Source organism: Sardina pilchardus, chromosome 17 (genome assembly GCF_963854185.1).
Source record: "Sardina pilchardus chromosome 17, fSarPil1.1, whole genome shotgun sequence".
Classification (NCBI taxonomy): Eukaryota; Metazoa; Chordata; class Actinopteri; order Clupeiformes; family Clupeidae; genus Sardina; species Sardina pilchardus.
Genome location: NC_085010.1, coordinates 654,605 through 674,638, shown reverse-complemented (window position 1 = coordinate 674,638; position 20,034 = coordinate 654,605). Strand labels below are relative to the sequence as shown.

Sequence of the window (20,034 nt, the reverse complement as noted above, 5' to 3'; positions counted from 1 at the left end):
GCAACAGGTCGAACAAAATTGCACGAGTTGACTGTCAACAGTTGGCGGATTGGGGGAGTTTTAGTGCTTGTTTTCATCTGGAATGTTTAGCTTATTTTTGGGGGGTGACAGCTTTGTTTTCTATGTCCCTTTAGTTTTCACCGTTTTGTACAATTCCCGGTCTCGCTGTGTTCATTCGCCCAAGAGCTGCAAAGTCATTTTTTCAACACTGCCTGAGTATGGATAATAGCCTACAGTCTGCATGGCTGTCGACATCCCAGATATTGTGGTGTTTTCCTGAACAACTGTAGGTTACTCGTTTCAGGATGTCCGAGTAGAGCGAGTGACCAAAGTTCCTGTTTTTACGCACAGCGAATTGATATTTGAAAAGCTAATATCAGCGTGCTTCATGAAGTTTTGCTTGACAGCAGTTGCTACTACATAGCCTATGTTGTCGTATTAGATGCAGCATTCGATTGACGTGTGTCTACTATTACGTATAAGGCCTATATAAACCGTGCGCTAAGGAGAAGCGCTCATTCACGTCTCCGTCGCCGGAGGGAGCGCCACGCTTTCCGTCGTTAGTGTACATTTGTGGACATGTATGGATCATTGGCTGCCAGTGACTCTAGCACACCAGTAGAGAACTGCAGTTGGAGCAGTTGTTTTTACTTTCTCCGTGGCGAAGTTGAAGCAAAGCGGATCCATGAAACAACCCTCTTCACAACACATGACCTGAAGGCGCAATCCTAACTGGCCAGAGACCCAACTCGGAGCGTCTGCATCCCGACCGGTATGTGTACGTTGTTTTCATTGAGAGGCTACGTTTCTAAAACGAAGCTTATATTTCATGAATTGTAAATTAGGGTTGTTCTCTCCAATGAAACATCCCCTGTGTTTTCGCTCCGCTTAAAAAAAGGATTTTTTATTTTATTTTTTATATCCCATCAAATACTTAGTGGTTTTATATTCTCATGCATGGCCAGACACTGATTTCTCTCCTTAGCTTTGAGTATCATCTTTGTTTGAAAAGCTGAGCTTTTTTTTTTTTTTTTACTCCAGTGACGTTTTCTAATTTACTTGTGGTAGTTTCAAATGGTGTACACCAAGTGGTTTTTGCCATGCTATGTCACCATTACAATTTCTTTAGCTTCTAAACAAATCTGTGAGCGTTTTAATCAGAGATAAAGCTGCCCTATGTGTGTTGAACTGTGAGTAAAGTATATGCACTTGCCTAACCAAACTCTTCTGTCAGTACCCTTCGTTTTTAGGATAAAGAAGGAACAGTTATTGGAAATGTTACCAAGTTTTAAATGCCATTTGTTGTATTCTTCACTTTCAAAGTTGAACTCCACGCGGAAAATGCGCCCTTGTTTTCATGAACACATACTGTAGCGTACCTCACCTTTCACAACACACGCGTCTCCAACCCGGGTTGGGGAGCTTTAAGTACGTTACTTTGGCCGGTTGCTTTCGCTTACGGCCATACCACGCTGAACACGCCCGATCTCGTCCGATCTCGGAAGCTAAGCAGCGTCGGGCCTGGTTAGTACTTGGATGGGAGACCGCCTGGGAATACCAGGTGCCGTAAGCTTTTCTCTCCATCAGCCAGTGCAACTTTTTTTTTTTCAGGCTGTCTGTCTGTGCGTGCCTGCTCCCTAGTACGTAGATGTTCCAACCCCTTTGAATATTTGCTTCCTCCGTTTGAAAGCAAAATAAATAAATAAATAAATGAATAAATAACTAAATGCATAGGTAGGAAATATAGGCTAAGCCAGCAACAGGTCGAACAAAATTGCACGAGTTGACTGTCAACAGTTGGCGGATTGGGGGAGTTTTAGTGCTTGTTTTCATCTGGAATGTTTAGCTTATTTTTTGGGGGTGACAGCTTTGTTTTCTATGTCCCTTTAGTTTTCACCGTTTTGTACAATTCCCGGTCTCGCTGTGTTCATTCGCCCAAGAGCTGCAAAGTCATTTTTTCAACACTGCCTGAGTATGGATATTAGCCTACAGTCTGCATGGCTGTCGACATCCCAGATATTGTGGTGTTTTCCTGAACAACTGTAGGTTACTCGTTTCAGGATGTCCGAGTAGAGCGAGTGACCAAAGTTCCTGTTTTTACGCACAGCGAATTGATATTTGAAAAGCTAATATCAGCGTGCTTCATGAAGTTTTGCTTGACAGCAGTTGCTACTACATAGCCTATGTTGTCGTATTAGATGCAGCATTCGATTGACGTGTGTCTACTATTACGTATAAGGCCTATATAAACCGTGCGCTAAGGAGAAGCGCTCATTCACGTCTCCGTCGCCGGAGGGAGCGCCACGCTTTCCGTCGTTAGTGTACATTTGTGGACATGTATGGATCATTGGCTGCCAGTGACTCTAGCACACCAGTAGAGAACTGCAGTTGGAGCAGTTGTTTTTACTTTCTCCGTGGCGAAGTTGAAGCAAAGCGGATCCATGAAACAACCCTCTTCACAACACATGACCTGAAGGCGCAATCCTAACTGGCCAGAGACCCAACTCGGAGCGTCTGCATCCCGACCGGTATGTGTACGTTGTTTTCATTGAGAGGCTACGTTTCTAAAACGAAGCTTATATTTCATGAATTGTAAATTAGGGTTGTTCTCTCCAATGAAACATCCCCTGTGTTTTCGCTCCGCTTAAAAAAAGGATTTTTTATTTTATTTTTTATATCCCATCAAATACTTAGTGGTTTTATATTCTCATGCATGGCCAGACACTGATTTCTCTCCTTAGCTTTGAGTATCATCTTTGTTTGAAAAGCTGAGCTTTTTTTTTTTTTTTTACTCCAGTGACGTTTTCTAATTTACTTGTGGTAGTTTCAAATGGTGTACACCAAGTGGTTTTTGCCATGCTATGTCACCATTACAATTTCTTTAGCTTCTAAACAAATCTGTGAGCGTTTTAATCAGAGATAAAGCTGCCCTATGTGTGTTGAACTGTGAGTAAAGTATATGCACTTGCCTAACCAAACTCTTCTGTCAGTACCCTTCGTTTTTAGGATAAAGAAGGAACAGTTATTGGAAATGTTACCAAGTTTTAAATGCCATTTGTTGTATTCTTCACTTTCAAAGTTGAACTCCACGCGGAAAATGCGCCCTTGTTTTCATGAACACATACTGTAGCGTACCTCACCTTTCACAACACACGCGTCTCCAACCCGGGTTGGGGAGCTTTAAGTAGGTTACTTTGGCCGGTTGCTTTCGCTTACGGCCATACCACGCTGAACACGCCCGATCTCGTCCGATCTCGGAAGCTAAGCAGCGTCGGGCCTGGTTAGTACTTGGATGGGAGACCGCCTGGGAATACCAGGTGCCGTAAGCTTTTCTCTCCATCAGCCAGTGCAACTTTTTTTTTTCAGGCTGTCTGTCTGTGCGTGCCTGCTCCCTAGTACGTAGATGTTCCAACCCCTTTGAATATTTGCTTCCTCCGTTTGAAAGCAAAATAAATAAATAAATAAATAAATAAATAAATAACTAAATGCATAGGTAGGAAATATAGGCTAAGCCAGCAACAGGTCGAACAAAATTGCACGAGTTGACTGTCAACAGTTGGCGGATTGGGGGAGTTTTAGTGCTTGTTTTCATCTGGAATGTTTAGCTTATTTTTGGGGGGTGACAGCTTTGTTTTCTATGTCCCTTTAGTTTTCACCGTTTTGTACAATTCCCGGTCTCGCTGTGTTCATTCGCCCAAGAGCTGCAAAGTCATTTTTTCAACACTGCCTGAGTATGGATAATAGCCTACAGTCTGCATGGCTGTCGACATCCCAGATATTGTGGTGTTTTCCTGAACAACTGTAGGTTACTCGTTTCAGGATGTCCGAGTAGAGCGAGTGACCAAAGTTCCTGTTTTTACGCACAGCGAATTGATATTTGAAAAGCTAATATCAGCGTGCTTCATGAAGTTTTGCTTGACAGCAGTTGCTACTACATAGCCTATGTTGTCGTATTAGATGCAGCATTCGATTGACGTGTGTCTACTATTACGTATAAGGCCTATATAAACCGTGCGCTAAGGAGAAGCGCTCATTCACGTCTCCGTCGCCGGAGGGAGCGCCACGCTTTCCGTCGTTAGTGTACATTTGTGGACATGTATGGATCATTGGCTGCCAGTGACTCTAGCACACCAGTAGAGAACTGCAGTTGGAGCAGTTGTTTTTACTTTCTCCGTGGCGAAGTTGAAGCAAAGCGGATCCATGAAACAACCCTCTTCACAACACATGACCTGAAGGCGCAATCCTAACTGGCCAGAGACCCAACTCGGAGCGTCTGCATCCCGACCGGTATGTGTACGTTGTTTTCATTGAGAGGCTACGTTTCTAAAACGAAGCTTATATTTCATGAATTGTAAATTAGGGTTGTTCTCTCCAATGAAACATCCCCTGTGTTTTCGCTCCGCTTAAAAAAAGGATTTTTTATTTTATTTTTTATATCCCATCAAATACTTAGTGGTTTTATATTCTCATGCATGGCCAGACACTGATTTCTCTCCTTAGCTTTGAGTATCATCTTTGTTTGAAAAGCTGAGCTTTTTTTTTTTTTTTTACTCCAGTGACGTTTTCTAATTTACTTGTGGTAGTTTCAAATGGTGTACACCAAGTGGTTTTTGCCATGCTATGTCACCATTACAATTTCTTTAGCTTCTAAACAAATCTGTGAGCGTTTTAATCAGAGATAAAGCTGCCCTATGTGTGTTGAACTGTGAGTAAAGTATATGCACTTGCCTAACCAAACTCTTCTGTCAGTACCCTTCGTTTTTAGGATAAAGAAGGAACAGTTATTGGAAATGTTACCAAGTTTTAAATGCCATTTGTTGTATTCTTCACTTTCAAAGTTGAACTCCACGCGGAAAATGCGCCCTTGTTTTCATGAACACATACTGTAGCGTACCTCACCTTTCACAACACACGCGTCTCCAACCCGGGTTGGGGAGCTTTAAGTACGTTACTTTGGCCGGTTGCTTTCGCTTACGGCCATACCACGCTGAACACGCCCGATCTCGTCCGATCTCGGAAGCTAAGCAGCGTCGGGCCTGGTTAGTACTTGGATGGGAGACCGCCTGGGAATACCAGGTGCCGTAAGCTTTTCTCTCCATCAGCCAGTGCAACTTTTTTTTTTTCAGGCTGTCTGTCTGTGCGTGCCTGCTCCCTAGTACGTAGATGTTCCAACCCCTTTGAATATTTGCTTCCTCCGTTTGAAAGCAAAATAAATAAATAAATAAATAAATAAATAACTAAATGCATAGGTAGGAAATATAGGCTAAGCCAGCAACAGGTCGAACAAAATTGCACGAGTTGACTGTCAACAGTTGGCGGATTGGGGGAGTTTTAGTGCTTGTTTTCATCTGGAATGTTTAGCTTATTTTTTGGGGGTGACAGCTTTGTTTTCTATGTCCCTTTAGTTTTCACCGTTTTGTACAATTCCCGGTCTCGCTGTGTTCATTCGCCCAAGAGCTGCAAAGTCATTTTTTCAACACTGCCTGAGTATGGATATTAGCCTACAGTCTGCATGGCTGTCGACATCCCAGATATTGTGGTGTTTTCCTGAACAACTGTAGGTTACTCGTTTCAGGATGTCCGAGTAGAGCGAGTGACCAAAGTTCCTGTTTTTACGCACAGCGAATTGATATTTGAAAAGCTAATATCAGCGTGCTTCATGAAGTTTTGCTTGACAGCAGTTGCTACTACATAGCCTATGTTGTCGTATTAGATGCAGCATTCGATTGACGTGTGTCTACTATTACGTATAAGGCCTATATAAACCGTGCGCTAAGGAGAAGCGCTCATTCACGTCTCCGTCGCCGGAGGGAGCGCCACGCTTTCCGTCGTTAGTGTACATTTGTGGACATGTATGGATCATTGGCTGCCAGTGACTCTAGCACACCAGTAGAGAACTGCAGTTGGAGCAGTTGTTTTTACTTTCTCCGTGGCGAAGTTGAAGCAAAGCGGATCCATGAAACAACCCTCTTCACAACACATGACCTGAAGGCGCAATCCTAACTGGCCAGAGACCCAACTCGGAGCGTCTGCATCCCGACCGGTATGTGTACGTTGTTTTCATTGAGAGGCTACGTTTCTAAAACGAAGCTTATATTTCATGAATTGTAAATTAGGGTTGTTCTCTCCAATGAAACATCCCCTGTGTTTTCGCTCCGCTTAAAAAAAGGATTTTTTATTTTATTTTTTATATCCCATCAAATACTTAGTGGTTTTATATTCTCATGCATGGCCAGACACTGATTTCTCTCCTTAGCTTTGAGTATCATCTTTGTTTGAAAAGCTGAGCTTTTTTTTTTTTTTTTACTCCAGTGACGTTTTCTAATTTACTTGTGGTAGTTTCAAATGGTGTACACCAAGTGGTTTTTGCCATGCTATGTCACCATTACAATTTCTTTAGCTTCTAAACAAATCTGTGAGCGTTTTAATCAGAGATAAAGCTGCCCTATGTGTGTTGAACTGTGAGTAAAGTATATGCACTTGCCTAACCAAACTCTTCTGTCAGTACCCTTCGTTTTTAGGATAAAGAAGGAACAGTTATTGGAAATGTTACCAAGTTTTAAATGCCATTTGTTGTATTCTTCACTTTCAAAGTTGAACTCCACGCGGAAAATGCGCCCTTGTTTTCATGAACACATACTGTAGCGTACCTCACCTTTCACAACACACGCGTCTCCAACCCGGGTTGGGGAGCTTTAAGTAGGTTACTTTGGCCGGTTGCTTTCGCTTACGGCCATACCACGCTGAACACGCCCGATCTCGTCCGATCTCGGAAGCTAAGCAGCGTCGGGCCTGGTTAGTACTTGGATGGGAGACCGCCTGGGAATACCAGGTGCCGTAAGCTTTTCTCTCCATCAGCCAGTGCAACTTTTTTTTTTTCAGGCTGTCTGTCTGTGCGTGCCTGCTCCCTAGTACGTAGATGTTCCAACCCCTTTGAATATTTGCTTCCTCCGTTTGAAAGCAAAATAAATAAATAAATAAATAAATAAATAAATAACTAAATGCATAGGTAGGAAATATAGGCTAAGCCAGCAACAGGTCGAACAAAATTGCACGAGTTGACTGTCAACAGTTGGCGGATTGGGGGAGTTTTAGTGCTTGTTTTCATCTGGAATGTTTAGCTTATTTTTGGGGGGTGACAGCTTTGTTTTCTATGTCCCTTTAGTTTTCACCGTTTTGTACAATTCCCGGTCTCGCTGTGTTCATTCGCCCAAGAGCTGCAAAGTCATTTTTTCAACACTGCCTGAGTATGGATAATAGCCTACAGTCTGCATGGCTGTCGACATCCCAGATATTGTGGTGTTTTCCTGAACAACTGTAGGTTACTCGTTTCAGGATGTCCGAGTAGAGCGAGTGACCAAAGTTCCTGTTTTTACGCACAGCGAATTGATATTTGAAAAGCTAATATCAGCGTGCTTCATGAAGTTTTGCTTGACAGCAGTTGCTACTACATAGCCTATGTTGTCGTATTAGATGCAGCATTCGATTGACGTGTGTCTACTATTACGTATAAGGCCTATATAAACCGTGCGCTAAGGAGAAGCGCTCATTCACGTCTCCGTCGCCGGAGGGAGCGCCACGCTTTCCGTCGTTAGTGTACATTTGTGGACATGTATGGATCATTGGCTGCCAGTGACTCTAGCACACCAGTAGAGAACTGCAGTTGGAGCAGTTGTTTTTACTTTCTCCGTGGCGAAGTTGAAGCAAAGCGGATCCATGAAACAACCCTCTTCACAACACATGACCTGAAGGCGCAATCCTAACTGGCCAGAGACCCAACTCGGAGCGTCTGCATCCCGACCGGTATGTGTACGTTGTTTTCATTGAGAGGCTACGTTTCTAAAACGAAGCTTATATTTCATGAATTGTAAATTAGGGTTGTTCTCTCCAATGAAACATCCCCTGTGTTTTCGCTCCGCTTAAAAAAAGGATTTTTTATTTTATTTTTTATATCCCATCAAATACTTAGTGGTTTTATATTCTCATGCATGGCCAGACACTGATTTCTCTCCTTAGCTTTGAGTATCATCTTTGTTTGAAAAGCTGAGCTTTTTTTTTTTTTTTTACTCCAGTGACGTTTTCTAATTTACTTGTGGTAGTTTCAAATGGTGTACACCAAGTGGTTTTTGCCATGCTATGTCACCATTACAATTTCTTTAGCTTCTAAACAAATCTGTGAGCGTTTTAATCAGAGATAAAGCTGCCCTATGTGTGTTGAACTGTGAGTAAAGTATATGCACTTGCCTAACCAAACTCTTCTGTCAGTACCCTTCGTTTTTAGGATAAAGAAGGAACAGTTATTGGAAATGTTACCAAGTTTTAAATGCCATTTGTTGTATTCTTCACTTTCAAAGTTGAACTCCACGCGGAAAATGCGCCCTTGTTTTCATGAACACATACTGTAGCGTACCTCACCTTTCACAACACACGCGTCTCCAACCCGGGTTGGGGAGCTTTAAGTAGGTTACTTTGGCCGGTTGCTTTCGCTTACGGCCATACCACGCTGAACACGCCCGATCTCGTCCGATCTCGGAAGCTAAGCAGCGTCGGGCCTGGTTAGTACTTGGATGGGAGACCGCCTGGGAATACCAGGTGCCGTAAGCTTTTCTCTCCATCAGCCAGTGCAACTTTTTTTTTTTCAGGCTGTCTGTCTGTGCGTGCCTGCTCCCTAGTACGTAGATGTTCCAACCCCTTTGAATATTTGCTTCCTCCGTTTGAAAGCAAAATAAATAAATAAATAAATAAATAAATAAATAACTAACTAAATGCATAGGTAGGAAATATAGGCTAAGCCAGCAACAGGTCGAACAAAATTGCACGAGTTGACTGTCAACAGTTGGCGGATTGGGGGAGTTTTAGTGCTTGTTTTCATCTGGAATGTTTAGCTTATTTTTGGGGGGTGACAGCTTTGTTTTCTATGTCCCTTTAGTTTTCACCGTTTTGTACAATTCCCGGTCTCGCTGTGTTCATTCGCCCAAGAGCTGCAAAGTCATTTTTTCAACACTGCCTGAGTATGGATAATAGCCTACAGTCTGCATGGCTGTCGACATCCCAGATATTGTGGTGTTTTCCTGAACAACTGTAGGTTACTCGTTTCAGGATGTCCGAGTAGAGCGAGTGACCAAAGTTCCTGTTTTTACGCACAGCGAATTGATATTTGAAAAGCTAATATCAGCGTGCTTCATGAAGTTTTGCTTGACAGCAGTTGCTACTACATAGCCTATGTTGTCGTATTAGATGCAGCATTCGATTGACGTGTGTCTACTATTACGTATAAGGCCTATATAAACCGTGCGCTAAGGAGAAGCGCTCATTCACGTCTCCGTCGCCGGAGGGAGCGCCACGCTTTCCGTCGTTAGTGTACATTTGTGGACATGTATGGATCATTGGCTGCCAGTGACTCTAGCACACCAGTAGAGAACTGCAGTTGGAGCAGTTGTTTTTACTTTCTCCGTGGCGAAGTTGAAGCAAAGCGGATCCATGAAACAACCCTCTTCACAACACATGACCTGAAGGCGCAATCCTAACTGGCCAGAGACCCAACTCGGAGCGTCTGCATCCCGACCGGTATGTGTACGTTGTTTTCATTGAGAGGCTACGTTTCTAAAACGAAGCTTATATTTCATGAATTGTAAATTAGGGTTGTTCTCTCCAATGAAACATCCCCTGTGTTTTCGCTCCGCTTAAAAAAAGGATTTTTTATTTTATTTTTTATATCCCATCAAATACTTAGTGGTTTTATATTCTCATGCATGGCCAGACACTGATTTCTCTCCTTAGCTTTGAGTATCATCTTTGTTTGAAAAGCTGAGCTTTTTTTTTTTTTTTTACTCCAGTGACGTTTTCTAATTTACTTGTGGTAGTTTCAAATGGTGTACACCAAGTGGTTTTTGCCATGCTATGTCACCATTACAATTTCTTTAGCTTCTAAACAAATCTGTGAGCGTTTTAATCAGAGATAAAGCTGCCCTATGTGTGTTGAACTGTGAGTAAAGTATATGCACTTGCCTAACCAAACTCTTCTGTCAGTACCCTTCGTTTTTAGGATAAAGAAGGAACAGTTATTGGAAATGTTACCAAGTTTTAAATGCCATTTGTTGTATTCTTCACTTTCAAAGTTGAACTCCACGCGGAAAATGCGCCCTTGTTTTCATGAACACATACTGTAGCGTACCTCACCTTTCACAACACACGCGTCTCCAACCCGGGTTGGGGAGCTTTAAGTACGTTACTTTGGCCGGTTGCTTTCGCTTACGGCCATACCACGCTGAACACGCCCGATCTCGTCCGATCTCGGAAGCTAAGCAGCGTCGGGCCTGGTTAGTTCTTGGATGGGAGACCGCCTGGGAATACCAGGTGCCGTAAGCTTTTCTCTCCATCAGCCAGTGCAACTTTTTTTTTTTCAGGCTGTCTGTCTGTGCGTGCCTGCTCCCTAGTACGTAGATGTTCCAACCCCTTTGAATATTTGCTTCCTCCGTTTGAAAGCAAAATAAATAAATAAATAAATAAATAAATAACTAAATGCATAGGTAGGAAATATAGGCTAAGCCAGCAACAGGTCGAACAAAATTGCACGAGTTGACTGTCAACAGTTGGCGGATTGGGGGAGTTTTAGTGCTTGTTTTCATCTGGAATGTTTAGCTTATTTTTTGGGGGTGACAGCTTTGTTTTCTATGTCCCTTTAGTTTTCACCGTTTTGTACAATTCCCGGTCTCGCTGTGTTCATTCGCCCAAGAGCTGCAAAGTCATTTTTTCAACACTGCCTGAGTATGGATATTAGCCTACAGTCTGCATGGCTGTCGACATCCCAGATATTGTGGTGTTTTCCTGAACAACTGTAGGTTACTCGTTTCAGGATGTCCGAGTAGAGCGAGTGACCAAAGTTCCTGTTTTTACGCACAGCGAATTGATATTTGAAAAGCTAATATCAGCGTGCTTCATGAAGTTTTGCTTGACAGCAGTTGCTACTACATAGCCTATGTTGTCGTATTAGATGCAGCATTCGATTGACGTGTGTCTACTATTACGTATAAGGCCTATATAAACCGTGCGCTAAGGAGAAGCGCTCATTCACGTCTCCGTCGCCGGAGGGAGCGCCACGCTTTCCGTCGTTAGTGTACATTTGTGGACATGTATGGATCATTGGCTGCCAGTGACTCTAGCACACCAGTAGAGAACTGCAGTTGGAGCAGTTGTTTTTACTTTCTCCGTGGCGAAGTTGAAGCAAAGCGGATCCATGAAACAACCCTCTTCACAACACATGACCTGAAGGCGCAATCCTAACTGGCCAGAGACCCAACTCGGAGCGTCTGCATCCCGACCGGTATGTGTACGTTGTTTTCATTGAGAGGCTACGTTTCTAAAACGAAGCTTATATTTCATGAATTGTAAATTAGGGCTGTTCTCTCCAATGAAACATCCCCTGTGTTTTCGCTCCGCTTAAAAAAAGGATTTTTTTTTTTATTTTTTATATCCCATCAAATACTTAGTGGTTTTATATTCTCATGCATGGCCAGACACTGATTTCTCTCCTTAGCTTTGAGTATCATCTTTGTTTGAAAAGCTGAGCTTTTTTTTTTTTTTTTACTCCAGTGACGTTTTCTAATTTACTTGTGGTAGTTTCAAATGGTGTACACCAAGTGGTTTTTGCCATGCTATGTCACCATTACAATTTCTTTAGCTTCTAAACAAATCTGTGAGCGTTTTAATCAGAGATAAAGCTGCCCTATGTGTGTTGAACTGTGAGTAAAGTATATGCACTTGCCTAACCAAACTCTTCTGTCAGTACCCTTCGTTTTTAGGATAAAGAAGGAACAGTTATTGGAAATGTTACCAAGTTTTAAATGCCATTTGTTGTATTCTTCACTTTCAAAGTTGAACTCCACGCGGAAAATGCGCCCTTGTTTTCATGAACACATACTGTAGCGTACCTCACCTTTCACAACACACGCGTCTCCAACCCGGGTTGGGGAGCTTTAAGTAGGTTACTTTGGCCGGTTGCTTTCGCTTATGGCCATACCACGCTGAACACGCCCGATCTCGTCCGATCTCGGAAGCTAAGCAGCGTCGGGCCTGGTTAGTACTTGGATGGGAGACCGCCTGGGAATACCAGGTGCCGTAAGCTTTTCTCTCCATCAGCCAGTGCAACTTTTTTTTTTTCAGGCTGTCTGTCTGTGCGTGCCTGCTCCCTAGTACGTAGATGTTCCAACCCCTTTGAATATTTGCTTCCTCCGTTTGAAAGCAAAATAAATAAATAAATAAATAAATAAATAACTAAATGCATAGGTAGGAAATATAGGCTAAGCCAGCAACAGGTCGAACAAAATTGCACGAGTTGACTGTCAACAGTTGGCGGATTGGGGGAGTTTTAGTGCTTGTTTTCATCTGGAATGTTTAGCTTATTTTTTGGGGGTGACAGCTTTGTTTTCTATGTCCCTTTAGTTTTCACCGTTTTGTACAATTCCCGGTCTCGCTGTGTTCATTCGCCCAAGAGCTGCAAAGTCATTTTTTCAACACTGCCTGAGTATGGATAATAGCCTACAGTCTGCATGGCTGTCGACATCCCAGATATTGTGGTGTTTTCCTGAACAACTGTAGGTTACTCGTTTCAGGATGTCCGAGTAGAGCGAGTGACCAAAGTTCCTGTTTTTACGCACAGCGAATTGATATTTGAAAAGCTAATATCAGCGTGCTTCATGAAGTTTTGCTTGACAGCAGTTGCTACTACATAGCCTATGTTGTCGTATTAGATGCAGCATTCGATTGACGTGTGTCTACTATTACGTATAAGGCCTATATAAACCGTGCGCTAAGGAGAAGCGCTCATTCACGTCTCCGTCGCCGGAGGGAGCGCCACGCTTTCCGTCGTTAGTGTACATTTGTGGACATGTATGGATCATTGGCTGCCAGTGACTCTAGCACACCAGTAGAGAACTGCAGTTGGAGCAGTTGTTTTTACTTTCTCCGTGGCGAAGTTGAAGCAAAGCGGATCCATGAAACAACCCTCTTCACAACACATGACCTGAAGGCGCAATCCTAACTGGCCAGAGACCCAACTCGGAGCGTCTGCATCCCGACCGGTATGTGTACGTTGTTTTCATTGAGAGGCTACGTTTCTAAAACGAAGCTTATATTTCATGAATTGTAAATTAGGGTTGTTCTCTCCAATGAAACATCCCCTGTGTTTTCGCTCCGCTTAAAAAAAGGATTTTTTATTTTATTTTTTATATCCCATCAAATACTTAGTGGTTTTATATTCTCATGCATGGCCAGACACTGATTTCTCTCCTTAGCTTTGAGTATCATCTTTGTTTGAAAAGCTGAGCTTTTTTTTTTTTTTTTTACTCCAGTGACGTTTTCTAATTTACTTGTGGTAGTTTCAAATGGTGTACACCAAGTGGTTTTTGCCATGCTATGTCACCATTACAATTTCTTTAGCTTCTAAACAAATCTGTGAGCGTTTTAATCAGAGATAAAGCTGCCCTATGTGTGTTGAACTGTGAGTAAAGTATATGCACTTGCCTAACCAAACTCTTCTGTCAGTACCCTTCGTTTTTAGGATAAAGAAGGAACAGTTATTGGAAATGTTACCAAGTTTTAAATGCCATTTGTTGTATTCTTCACTTTCAAAGTTGAACTCCACGCGGAAAATGCGCCCTTGTTTTCATGAACACATACTGTAGCGTACCTCACCTTTCACAACACACGCGTCTCCAACCCGGGTTGGGGAGCTTTAAGTACGTTACTTTGGCCGGTTGCTTTCGCTTACGGCCATACCACGCTGAACACGCCCGATCTCGTCCGATCTCGGAAGCTAAGCAGCGTCGGGCCTGGTTAGTACTTGGATGGGAGACCGCCTGGGAATACCAGGTGCCGTAAGCTTTTCTCTCCATCAGCCAGTGCAACTTTTTTTTTTTCAGGCTGTCTGTCTGTGCGTGCCTGCTCCCTAGTACGTAGATGTTCCAACCCCTTTGAATATTTGCTTCCTCCGTTTGAAAGCAAAATAAATAAATAAATAAATAAATAAATAACTAAATGCATAGGTAGGAAATATAGGCTAAGCCAGCAACAGGTCGAACAAAATTGCACGAGTTGACTGTCAACAGTTGGCGGATTGGGGGAGTTTTAGTGCTTGTTTTCATCTGGAATGTTTAGCTTATTTTTTGGGGGTGACAGCTTTGTTTTCTATGTCCCTTTAGTTTTCACCGTTTTGTACAATTCCCGGTCTCGCTGTGTTCATTCGCCCAAGAGCTGCAAAGTCATTTTTTCAACACTGCCTGAGTATGGATAATAGCCTACAGTCTGCATGGCTGTCGACATCCCAGATATTGTGGTGTTTTCCTGAACAACTGTAGGTTACTCGTTTCAGGATGTCCGAGTAGAGCGAGTGACCAAAGTTCCTGTTTTTACGCACAGCGAATTGATATTTGAAAAGCTAATATCAGCGTGCTTCATGAAGTTTTGCTTGACAGCAGTTGCTACTACATAGCCTATGTTGTCGTATTAGATGCAGCATTCGATTGACGTGTGTCTACTATTACGTATAAGGCCTATATAAACCGTGCGCTAAGGAGAAGCGCTCATTCACGTCTCCGTCGCCGGAGGGAGCGCCACGCTTTCCGTCGTTAGTGTACATTTGTGGACATGTATGGATCATTGGCTGCCAGTGACTCTAGCACACCAGTAGAGAACTGCAGTTGGAGCAGTTGTTTTTACTTTCTCCGTGGCGAAGTTGAAGCAAAGCGGATCCATGAAACAACCCTCTTCACAACACATGACCTGAAGGCGCAATCCTAACTGGCCAGAGACCCAACTCGGAGCGTCTGCATCCCGACCGGTATGTGTACGTTGTTTTCATTGAGAGGCTACGTTTCTAAAACGAAGCTTATATTTCATGAATTGTAAATTAGGGTTGTTCTCTCCAATGAAACATCCCCTGTGTTTTCGCTCCGCTTAAAAAAAGGATTTTTTATTTTATTTTTTATATCCCATCAAATACTTAGTGGTTTTATATTCTCATGCATGGCCAGACACTGATTTCTCTCCTTAGCTTTGAGTATCATCTTTGTTTGAAAAGCTGAGCTTTTTTTTTTTTTTTTACTCCAGTGACGTTTTCTAATTTACTTGTGGTAGTTTCAAATGGTGTACACCAAGTGGTTTTTGCCATGCTATGTCACCATTACAATTTCTTTAGCTTCTAAACAAATCTGTGAGCGTTTTAATCAGAGATAAAGCTGCCCTATGTGTGTTGAACTGTGAGTAAAGTATATGCACTTGCCTAACCAAACTCTTCTGTCAGTACCCTTCGTTTTTAGGATAAAGAAGGAACAGTTATTGGAAATGTTACCAAGTTTTAAATGCCATTTGTTGTATTCTTCACTTTCAAAGTTGAACTCCACGCGGAAAATGCGCCCTTGTTTTCATGAACACATACTGTAGCGTACCTCACCTTTCACAACACACGCGTCTCCAACCCGGGTTGGGGAGCTTTAAGTACGTTACTTTGGCCGGTTGCTTTCGCTTACGGCCATACCACGCTGAACACGCCCGATCTCGTCCGATCTCGGAAGCTAAGCAGCGTCGGGCCTGGTTAGTACTTGGATGGGAGACCGCCTGGGAATACCAGGTGCCGTAAGCTTTTCTCTCCATCAGCCAGTGCAACTTTTTTTTTTTCAGGCTGTCTGTCTGTGCGTGCCTGCTCCCTAGTACGTAGATGTTCCAACCCCTTTGAATATTTGCTTCCTCCGTTTGAAAGCAAAATAAATAAATAAATAAATAAATAAATAACTAAATGCATAGGTAGGAAATATAGGCTAAGCCAGCAACAGGTCGAACAAAATTGCACGAGTTGACTGTCAACAGTTGGCGGATTGGGGGAGTTTTAGTGCTTGTTTTCATCTGGAATGTTTAGCTTATTTTTTGGGGGTGACAGCTTTGTTTTCTATGTCCCTTTAGTTTTCACCGTTTTGTACAATTCCCGGTCTCGCTGTGTTCATTCGCCCAAGAGCTGCAAAGTCATTTTTTCAACACTGCCTGAGTATGGATATTAGCCTACAGTCTGCATGGCTGTCGACATCCCAGATATTGTGGTGTTTTCCTGAACAACTGTAGGTTACTCGTTTCAGGATGTCCGAGTAGAGCGAGTGACCAAAGTTCCTGTTTTTACGCACAGCGAATTGATATTTGAAAAGCTAATATCAGCGTGCTTCATGAAGTTTTGCTTGACAGCAGTTGCTACTACATAGCCTATGTTGTCGTATTAGATGCAGCATTCGATTGACGTGTGTCTACTATTACGTATAAGGCCTATATAAACCGTGCGCTAAGGAGAAGCGCTCATTCACGTCTCCGTCGCCGGAGGGAGCGCCACGCTTTCCGTCGTTAGTGTACATTTGTGGACATGTATGGATCATTGGCTGCCAGTGACTCTAGCACACCAGTAGAGAACTGCAGTTGGAGCAGTTGTTTTTACTTTCTCCGTGGCGAAGTTGAAGCAAAGCGGATCCATGAAACAACCCTCTTCACAACACATGACCTGAAGGCGCAATCCTAACTGGCCAGAGACCCAACTCGGAGCGTCTGCATCCCGACCGGTATGTGTACGTTGTTTTCATTGAGAGGCTACGTTTCTAAAACGAAGCTTATATTTCATGAATTGTAAATTAGGGTTGTTCTCTCCAATGAAACATCCCCTGTGTTTTCGCTCCGCTTAAAAAAAGGATTTTTTATTTTATTTTTTATATCCCATCAAATACTTAGTGGTTTTATATTCTCATGCATGGCCAGACACTGATTTCTCTCCTTAGCTTTGAGTATCATCTTTGTTTGAAAAGCTGAGCTTTTTTTTTTTTTTTTACTCCAGTGACGTTTTCTAATTTACTTGTGGTAGTTTCAAATGGTGTACACCAAGTGGTTTTTGCCATGCTATGTCACCATTACAATTTCTTTAGCTTCTAAACAAATCTGTGAGCGTTTTAATCAGAGATAAAGCTGCCCTATGTGTGTTGAACTGTGAGTAAAGTATATGCACTTGCCTAACCAAACTCTTCTGTCAGTACCCTTCGTTTTTAGGATAAAGAAGGAACAGTTATTGGAAATGTTACCAAGTTTTAAATGCCATTTGTTGTATTCTTCACTTTCAAAGTTGAACTCCACGCGGAAAATGCGCCCTTGTTTTCATGAACACATACTGTAGCGTACCTCACCTTTCACAACACACGCGTCTCCAACCCGGGTTGGGGAGCTTTAAGTACGTTACTTTGGCCGGTTGCTTTCGCTTACGGCCATACCACGCTGAACACGCCCGATCTCGTCCGATCTCGGAAGCTAAGCAGCGTCGGGCCTGGTTAGTACTTGGATGGGAGACCGCCTGGGAATACCAGGTGCCGTAAGCTTTTCTCTCCATCAGCCAGTGCAACTTTTTTTTTTTCAGGCTGTCTGTCTGTGCGTGCCTGCTCCCTAGTACGTAGATGTTCCAACCCCTTTGAATATTTGCTTCCTCCGTTTGAAAGCAAAATAAATAAATAAATAAATAAATAAATAACTAAATGCATAGGTAGGAAATATAGGCTAAGCCAGCAACAGGTCGAACAAAATTGCACGAGTTGACTGTCAACAGTTGGCGGATTGGGGGAGTTTTAGTGCTTGTTTTCATCTGGAATGTTTAGCTTATTTTTTGGGGGTGACAGCTTTGTTTTCTATGTCCCTTTAGTTTTCACCGTTTTGTACAATTCCCGGTCTCGCTGTGTTCATTCGCCCAAGAGCTGCAAAGTCATTTTTTCAACACTGCCTGAGTATGGATAATAGCCTACAGTCTGCATGGCTGTCGACATCCCAGATATTGTGGTGTTTTCCTGAACAACTGTAGGTTACTCGTTTCAGGATGTCCGAGTAGAGCGAGTGACCAAAGTTCCTGTTTTTACGCACAGCGAATTGATATTTGAAAAGCTAATATCAGCGTGCTTCATGAAGTTTTGCTTGACAGCAGTTGCTACTACATAGCCTATGTTGTCGTATTAGATGCAGCATTCGATTGACGTGTGTCTACTATTACGTATAAGGCCTATATAAACCGTGCGCTAAGGAGAAGCGCTCATTCACGTCTCCGTCGCCGGAGGGAGCGCCACGCTTTCCGTCGTTAGTGTACATTTGTGGACATGTATGGATCATTGGCTGCCAGTGACTCTAGCACACCAGTAGAGAACTGCAGTTGGAGCAGTTGTTTTTACTTTCTCCGTGGCGAAGTTGAAGCAAAGCGGATCCATGAAACAACCCTCTTCACAACACATGACCTGAAGGCGCAATCCTAACTGGCCAGAGACCCAACTCGGAGCGTCTGCATCCCGACCGGTATGTGTACGTTGTTTTCATTGAGAGGCTACGTTTCTAAAACGAAGCTTATATTTCATGAATTGTAAATTAGGGTTGTTCTCTCCAATGAAACATCCCCTGTGTTTTCGCTCCGCTTAAAAAAAGGATTTTTTATTTTATTTTTTATATCCCATCAAATACTTAGTGGTTTTATATTCTCATGCATGGCCAGACACTGATTCTTTGAGTATCATCTTTGTTTGAAAAGCTGAGCTTTTTTTTTTTTTTTTACTCCAGTGACGTTTTCTAATTTACTTGTGGTAGTTTCAAATGGTGTACACCAAGTGGTTTTTGCCATGCTATGTCACCATTACAATTTCTTTAGCTTCTAAACAAATCTGTGAGCGTTTTAATCAGAGATAAAGCTGCCCTATGTGTGTTGAACTGTGAGTAAAGTATATGCACTTGCCTAACCAAACTCTTCTGTCAGTACCCTTCGTTTTTAGGATAAAGAAGGAACAGTTATTGGAAATGTTACCAAGTTTTAAATGCCATTTGTTGTATTCTTCACTTTCAAAGTTGAACTCCACGCGGAAAATGCGCCCTTGTTTTCATGAACACATACTGTAGCGTACCTCACCTTTCACAACACACGCGTCTCCAACCCGGGTTGGGGAGCTTTAAGTACGTTACTTTGGCCGGTTGCTTTCGCTTACGGCCATACCACGCTGAACACGCCCGATCTCGTCCGATCTCGGAAGCTAAGCAGCGTCGGGCCTGGTTAGTACTTGGATGGGAGACCGCCTGGGAATACCAGGTGCCGTAAGCTTTTCTCTCCATCAGCCAGTGCAACTTTTTTTTTTTCAGGCTGTCTGTCTGTGCGTGCCTGCTCCCTAGTACGTAGATGTTCCAACCCCTTTGAATATTTGCTTCCTCCGTTTGAAAGCAAAATAAATAAATAAATAAATAAATAAATAAATAAATAACTAAATGCATAGGTAGGAAATATAGGCTAAGCCAGCAACAGGTCGAACAAAATTGCACGAGTTGACTGTCAACAGTTGGCGGATTGGGGGAGTTTTAGTGCTTGTTTTCATCTGGAATGTTTAGCTTATTTTTGGGGGGTGACAGCTTTGTTTTCTATGTCCCTTTAGTTTTCACCGTTTTGTACAATTCCCGGTCTCGCTGTGTTCATTCGCCCAAGAGCTGCAAAGTCATTTTTTCAACACTGCCTGAGTATGGATAATAGCCTACAGTCTGCATGGCTGTCGACATCCCAGATATTGTGGTGTTTTCCTGAACAACTGTAGGTTACTCGTTTCAGGATGTCCGAGTAGAGCGAGTGACCAAAGTTCCTGTTTTTACGCACAGCGAATTGATATTTGAAAAGCTAATATCAGCGTGCTTCATGAAGTTTTGCTTGACAGCAGTTGCTACTACATAGCCTATGTTGTCGTATTAGATGCAGCATTCGATTGACGTGTGTCTACTATTACGTATAAGGCCTATATAAACCGTGCGCTAAGGAGAAGCGCTCATTCACGTCTCCGTCGCCGGAGGGAGCGCCACGCTTTCCGTCGTTAGTGTACATTTGTGGACATGTATGGATCATTGGCTGCCAGTGACTCTAGCACACCAGTAGAGAACTGCAGTTGGAGCAGTTGTTTTTACTTTCTCCGTGGCGAAGTTGAAGCAAAGCGGATCCATGAAACAACCCTCTTCACA

General features: G+C 42.8%; 11 non-coding genes across 11 annotated transcripts; all 11 read left to right on the top strand.

The window, feature by feature from the left end:
• The first annotated feature begins 1,454 nt into the window (after window positions 1-1,454).
• LOC134063048 (5S ribosomal RNA) lies at window positions 1,455-1,573 on the top strand. The gene has a single exon (XR_009935822.1). It is a non-coding gene; the product is annotated as a 5S ribosomal RNA (ribosomal RNA).
• Window positions 1,574-3,210: 1,637 nt separating this feature from the next.
• Window positions 3,211-3,329, top strand: LOC134063047 (5S ribosomal RNA). Its single transcript, XR_009935821.1, has one exon. It is a non-coding gene; the product is annotated as a 5S ribosomal RNA (ribosomal RNA).
• A 1,640-nt stretch (window positions 3,330-4,969) lies between these two features.
• Window positions 4,970-5,088, top strand: LOC134063046 (5S ribosomal RNA). Its single transcript, XR_009935820.1, has one exon. It is a non-coding gene; the product is annotated as a 5S ribosomal RNA (ribosomal RNA).
• Window positions 5,089-6,725: 1,637 nt separating this feature from the next.
• On the top strand, window positions 6,726-6,844 carry LOC134063045 (5S ribosomal RNA). Its single transcript, XR_009935819.1, has one exon. It is a non-coding gene; the product is annotated as a 5S ribosomal RNA (ribosomal RNA).
• Window positions 6,845-8,485: 1,641 nt separating this feature from the next.
• Window positions 8,486-8,604, top strand: LOC134063044 (5S ribosomal RNA). Its single transcript, XR_009935818.1, has one exon. It is a non-coding gene; the product is annotated as a 5S ribosomal RNA (ribosomal RNA).
• Window positions 8,605-10,249: 1,645 nt separating this feature from the next.
• Window positions 10,250-10,368, top strand: LOC134063190 (5S ribosomal RNA). The gene has a single exon (XR_009935962.1). It is a non-coding gene; the product is annotated as a 5S ribosomal RNA (ribosomal RNA).
• Window positions 10,369-12,005: 1,637 nt separating this feature from the next.
• On the top strand, window positions 12,006-12,124 carry LOC134063147 (5S ribosomal RNA). Its single transcript, XR_009935919.1, has one exon. It is a non-coding gene; the product is annotated as a 5S ribosomal RNA (ribosomal RNA).
• Window positions 12,125-13,762: 1,638 nt separating this feature from the next.
• On the top strand, window positions 13,763-13,881 carry LOC134063043 (5S ribosomal RNA). Its single transcript, XR_009935817.1, has one exon. It is a non-coding gene; the product is annotated as a 5S ribosomal RNA (ribosomal RNA).
• Window positions 13,882-15,518: 1,637 nt separating this feature from the next.
• Window positions 15,519-15,637, top strand: LOC134063042 (5S ribosomal RNA). Its single transcript, XR_009935816.1, has one exon. It is a non-coding gene; the product is annotated as a 5S ribosomal RNA (ribosomal RNA).
• A 1,637-nt stretch (window positions 15,638-17,274) lies between these two features.
• Window positions 17,275-17,393, top strand: LOC134063041 (5S ribosomal RNA). Its single transcript, XR_009935815.1, has one exon. It is a non-coding gene; the product is annotated as a 5S ribosomal RNA (ribosomal RNA).
• Window positions 17,394-19,019: 1,626 nt separating this feature from the next.
• LOC134063040 (5S ribosomal RNA) lies at window positions 19,020-19,138 on the top strand. The gene has a single exon (XR_009935814.1). It is a non-coding gene; the product is annotated as a 5S ribosomal RNA (ribosomal RNA).
• Window positions 19,139-20,034: the final 896 nt, after the last annotated feature.